The sequence below is a fragment of the Ascaphus truei genome, chromosome 19 (assembly GCF_040206685.1).
Source record: "Ascaphus truei isolate aAscTru1 chromosome 19, aAscTru1.hap1, whole genome shotgun sequence".
NCBI classification, from domain to species: domain Eukaryota; kingdom Metazoa; phylum Chordata; class Amphibia; order Anura; family Ascaphidae; genus Ascaphus; species Ascaphus truei.
The window spans coordinates 12057460-12063459 of record NC_134501.1 but is presented as its reverse complement, the minus strand read 5'-3'; the positions used below and the strand labels follow the sequence as shown (position 1 = coordinate 12063459).

The window sequence follows — 6000 nt, the reverse complement described above, 5'->3', positions numbered from 1 at the left end:
TCTTTCTCCCCCCCCCTCCCTCTTTCTCCCCCCCCCCTCCCTCTTTCTCCCCCCCCCTCCCTCTTTCTCCCCCCCCCTCCCTCTTTCTCCCCCCCCCTCCCTCTTTCTCCCCCCCCCTCCCTCTTCTCCCCCCCCCTCCCTCTTTCTCCCCCCCCCTCCCTCTTTCTCCCCCCCCCTCCCCCTTTCTCCCCCCCCTCCCCCTTTCTCCCCCCCTCCTTTCCTGACCCCATATCTGCCCCCCCTGACCAGTAAGAGAAAGTCAGACAGTAAAGGCATTGGCTCACACACTTTGGGCTGGGCTCTCTTCCAGCTCATTTAAGGAAGAGAGATGGAGGAGCCTGCAGACATGGGAAAGCTAAGAGCGTCAGGGGTTTAAGGGACAGCATCACCACAGAAGAGAGTGCCAGGAGTTTAAGGGACAGCATCACCACAGAAGAGAGTGCCAGGAGTTTAAGGGACATATCACCACAGAAGAGAGTGTCAGGAGTTTAAGGGACAGCATCACCACAGAAGAGTGTCAGGAGTTTAAGCGGGACAGCAGCATCACCACAGAAGAGAGTGTCAGGAGTACAGAAAGTATTTGATTATCCAAATTTCAACAAAGGGTAAGTGGATACATGTAGCCCCTTCCTCACCCCTGCTGAGTAATGATACTTCATCCCTTGTTTAGAGGTCTGTGGAGCAACACTTAACCCCTTGTAATCTGGCAGAGAATTGTTTAACGGGTTACCTGCCTGAGTTTTTCACAGCTGTGCTTAACCTCTTCTTTGCCACCACTTAACCCTACCACTGCCAAAGACCTGCCAAGCAGCACCTCTCTCTCCGTGCCGGGAAACCATGACTTAACCCCTTCTCTGTCCCAGGTCTGCAGAGCTTCATTTGACCCCTGCCCATCAGAGATTGTCAGAGTATCATGTAACGCCAGATTTCAGGGCAGCCCTGCTTCAGCACAGGTGGCTCAAATCAGTGGCTCAGTCCAAGAGCCTGCTTCAGCACAGATGGATCAACTGAGCCACTGATTGAGACACCTGTGCTGAAGCAGGGATATCATGAAATGTTGGGGGGTGGGCGGGTCTTGTGGACTGGAATTGAGATCCCCTGCCAACCTTTTCCCAGACAGAGTATCCCTTACATGTCCTATAATCTCCCCTGGGCATTGCTTCACTTCCCTCTATCCTATAGTTACACATGGACATTCTTACCCAGTGCCCTGCAGAATAAGTCACTTAGCAGCGTGTTAGTGATAATTGGCTGTGTAGGTGTCCTTTGCAAGCTCATCAGTCTTTGTACACATTGCTAGGAGGGAGAGTGGGGACATGGAAGATTTCGTTCTGATAATTAAATATGTTACATTGTCAAGTGGTATTTATTAAAAAAATAAATAAATAAGGGCCCATGTCCTTAACCCCTTCACTTACAGGGGCCCATTGCTTTTCATTGCATTGCTCATCTCAGTGGTAGCCATGCTGCTGGTAAGTATTTGTACTTATGTGTCATGTGAGATTGTATCACTCCCCTGAAAGGGTAATGTATGCATCAAACAACCTCCATGTCCCAGCTGTCTAGACTGGGCAGTTCTAACCCTTGCTTGCACAACAGAGGCAGATAATGTGTTGGTAACTACAGATATGATAACCTCCTAAATATTTCATGATACCCGTAAAGGCAAAGAGATGATCCCATCTGAGCCCAGACACACTCAGATGAAAGGACTGTGTGTAGATGCATTATTTATTTATTTGATACCCACAGTTAAAAGTTCCTCCCCGTGCCTATGCACCTACATTTTGCCCCACCGCCTGAAGAACAACATCTGGCATGACACCTGTATATAGTTGTAAAGTTAAACCGTTTCTGGAGCAATGCATGGCTAGGCCCGTCTAGCAGCAAAAGGGTTAATATGGTTGCAATTTTGTTTTTAAATTAAATAAATCGCTCTTTTCATTTATAGTTGTTAACAGATGTGAAGCGAGTGTACAGTATACAGAGAAGGGGGTGTGCTAGCAAGAGAGCATGTGCTTCTGATAGCGTAGGTCAGGGGTGGCCAAATCCAGTCCTCAAGCGTTACCAGCAGGTTTTTCAGGATATCCCTGCTTCAGCAGCCAAGGACTGAGCCACTGATTGAGCCACCTATGCTGAAGCAGGGATTTCCTGAAAACCCTGTCCTGTTGGTAGCATTTGAGGACTGGAGTTGGCCACCGTGAACCTTTATTCCAAACCTTTAGCTGTCTGTTTTTTAACTTGCATAAAATTGTTTTTTTTTTTCTAAATTAAAATGTGTACAGAAAATAAAATAGGGAGGATTAGCAGGGAATTGGGGAGGGGTACAGAATGCTTTCAGTCTTAGTACTTGAGGTCAACAGTCCTAGATATACAGTGTGATATTAAACTTCTGAGATGGGTACGTAAACAATACAGACAAATATTTAGATACTACACAATAGCTGGCTGGGTTATCTTATTTAGTATGTTAACGGGGGGAGATTGCCTGAGTTTCTGCAAAAGTCTAACCAGGGCTGCCAGATCAGAGTGTATTTGTAGTAATTATCATTTACCAAACTTGCGAGGTTACTCATCTGGCACGCGTACCAAATCTTGGCTTTCATTTGGGGCGTAGACGGGATGGTCTGTTTCATCCAATGCGAAGCAATCGCACACCTAACCGCCGTGGCTATCTGGGGGATAAGTTTATTTACTTTTCTGATGAGTACACTTGATGGTCTATTTAACAAGAATAACCAGGGGTCCTGAGTAACGTTTTGGGATATTATCCTCTGGAGCCACCCGTGGATCGTTCTCCAAATTCTCTGGACCCCCGGGCAATCCCACCACATATGGAGATACGGACCATGGGCACCACAAAGTTTGGGGCAGAGTGGAGATGTGCCCGGAGAGATCTTGGATAACCTTATAATGGGTGTGTAGTGCCATCGGTATAGGACTTTATATGCATCTTCTTTAATAGTGGGGAAAATGTAACTTTGAAAATATTATCCCAGTCCTCCTCCTCTAGTGTCTCTCCTAGATCTCCCTCCCATTGCTTGATAAAGCTGGGGGGCTTGTCACTGAGTAAGCCGGTGAAAGGGCTGAGATTCTGCCCTTGGTATTGCCTGAGTCTGGACACATTCTTTCAAACTGGATTAGGCCGAGATTATAGTGGGAGGCTGCAGGGCGTGCGCGTGACCTTGTGATGTCACTAGCGCGGTGCTCGCACGCGAAACCTGCACTGTAGGTGCAGGAGACCTGCGGAGGCGTGGCGAAGGCGAGCCCAGTGACGTCATGCGAGCGGTTCGCCATTAATGGCTGAACCGCTCCACGTTACGCTGACGTCACGCGGCTGTCCCGTTTCAAAACAAAATCTTTTGCAGCCTCAGAATTTGGTCTGCTCGTCGTTGGACCCAAGCGGTCGCACACACCACGGGCACCCGCGACGGACTTCAGGTTTTTGTTTTGGCGCCGCGCGCCGTCGCAGTCGCCACCACTATAATCTCGGCCTTAGAGAGTCTCCAGGGTTCCTTGTACTAAAGAAGCCTCTGAGTTGTAAGAAGCGGAAAACTTCTCTCTTCTCTAGAACTTTGTCTGGAAAGAAAACAGCTATTGGAGTTGGGTTTGTTCTGCTCCCTAAGTCTCTCCGGCGGAATACCCCGGCTGTTCTCCAGAGACGGAAGCCAGCTCCGGAGAAACCCGTGCTCAAATCAGGGTTGTTAGAAATATAGGTCATTGAAGACTCCGAGTGGCTGAGGCCTTTTTAAAGAAGAACTTTTGAATGCACCCACAGGCAGTGAATCCACATACAAACATACATCTTTCTAAAATATAAGCAAATTAGTTGTTTGTTTTTTGATATTTAATTAGCGCAGAATTTTTTTCCGTGGCTGGCACGGTACCACTACTTTTATTTAAGCCACTTCAACCACTGTCTGCAATCATTGCACGGAGTGTGCCTTTATTCTCGTGGTTCTGTTACTGAAGGGCTATTGTTATAGCTACAAGACAGCATCATTGACACATTGTGGAGAGATAAAACTAAAGGGAAGTGTAATTAGATGCATCCGTGTCTGCGCCACAGTTAGGTAACAAGTTACATAAGCATCTTGGGGGAGTTTGGCTCAAAACGTGGACATTTTCATCCTGCACCTATGTATCAAAGCACTTTGCTACAACGGTGCTGTTTGCCCCAGCTTGGATTTCAAGTGTCTGTACTTGAATGTCAATAGGAGGAGTTACATGTTATAATGAGATGTATCACATTGTGTGTCTGTCTGCGCCATTAGTTTTCCCTTAAGTCTAAAATTCTGCATCAGATGTAAAATACTGTTCTTACCTATGCAGTTACGGTGCTCCAAAAACCGGAGCAGTGCGGCAAAACACACTTTTCCGTACGTTAATACATAGACCCCTAATATTTTACGCAGATTGTTAGTCGCAGGAGTTTATGCCAAATTGGATTTGGCAGAGGATTTTGATGCACGAAAAGGAAGAGTGATGCATCCAGACTCGTCACCTCACTGTGACACGAGCAGCTGGTAATTTCTTCCACAACCTATCCCCAGATAACAAGCCCACAGAGGAAGAGAACATTCCTTGGATAAATCCGCACCTCGAGGGGCATTTCCAAACTGCCTTCCTGAGCGCACTGGTCTTCTGGCAAAAAGGCTTCATTGTGTTGATAAATACAGTGCCCCCGTTAATGGTTTGAAAAGACCCCTATCCAGCTAATTACATGGCCTCTGCAAAATACTTCTAGATAAAGAAACACTCCTCCCGTGGGAGGCAGGAACGGCGCACAGCTGAACAAACAAACCGCAAGCTGGCAGTGGTGGTGTGAAGAACCGTTTATTCCGCATCAAGGTAAAAGTCTGGCGGGTCCTCTGACGCGTTTCAGCCCGGGGGCCTTTGGCAAAGAGTGATCCGCCAGCAAACAAACAGCCCTTATATGAGGTGTCATAACTCAGAGCACCTGCAAAACCGGGAAGTGGTTAGCAGGTGTATCTGGTGGCAAATCACTTAGGGAACAAGACGCATATATTAAAATTAAGAAATGGGAAAGGGAAGGAGAAGAAAAAGGGGGGGGGAGGAGGGGTGTGGTAGGGTGGAAGGGAGGAGGGGGGGTGGGGGGGAGGAGGGTGGGGGAGGGGGAGGGGGAAAGGGGAAGGAGGGGGGGGCAGAAGGGGGGGAAGGAGGAGGGAGGAGGGGGAAAGGGGAAGGGGAAAAGAAAAAAGTAAAACACATTGAAACATGAAAATGTAACTACACATAAATATGAATCATGTTAAAGAAAATGTTGCAATTCCCAATCAATATTTAAGCCGTGTGGATACAGTCTATGAAGAGCAAAGATCCAGAACATTTCTCTTCTATTCAGGAGTTGGATTCTATCTCCACCTCTGACATTAATGGGGACATGTTCAATGCCGATGAATTTAAAATTAGCTATGCCTCCATGTGTACACTCAGAAAAATGCCTAGGCACTGGGTGTATAACATCTTTTTTCAGAATCAGCCTAGCGTGTTCAGAGATACGAACTTTGAGTGGTCTAATGGTTCGGCCGACATATTTCTTAGTACACCCGCAAATGATGACATATATTACATAACTGGTATTACAGTTAATGAAATACCTAATTTTGTGTCTATCTTTAGGGTACAATGTGTGTAATCTCTTAGAGGGAACAGAAGATGGACACCATTTACAGGAACCGCATTTATAAAATCCTTTTATTGTCTGACCCGTAGGTCTAGAAGGACATGATTGAAATAAACTTCTTGACACTGAAGTAGCCAGTGTGTTAGCTTTTTTAAAAGCAAATCTGGGGCCACATTTAGTAATAGAGTCCAAATCCGGATCTAATGTGAGAACTCCCCAATGTTTATATACAATAGTCCGTATCTGCGGTGCTTGTGCATTGTACTGTGTAATAAACAATGGATTTGACCGAATTTCAGATTGTTTCTGTCTTTTTTGCTTACTATGGTAGATCAAGTCGGTACGGTCCATAG

General features: G+C 46.5%; 1 protein-coding gene across 4 annotated transcripts in view; it reads left to right on the top strand.

Annotated features, from left to right (window-relative positions):
* The first annotated feature begins 254 nt into the window (after nucleotides 1–254).
* IL34 (interleukin 34) overlaps nucleotides 255–6000 on the top strand; it is a 43876-nt gene continuing 38130 nt past the window's right edge. For all 4 annotated transcript variants that reach the window (XM_075576588.1, XM_075576585.1, XM_075576584.1 and 1 more), the window contains exon 1: nucleotides 255–605. The gene's annotated coding sequence lies outside the window, so the exon portion shown is untranslated. The remainder of the gene's footprint in view (nucleotides 606–6000) is intronic.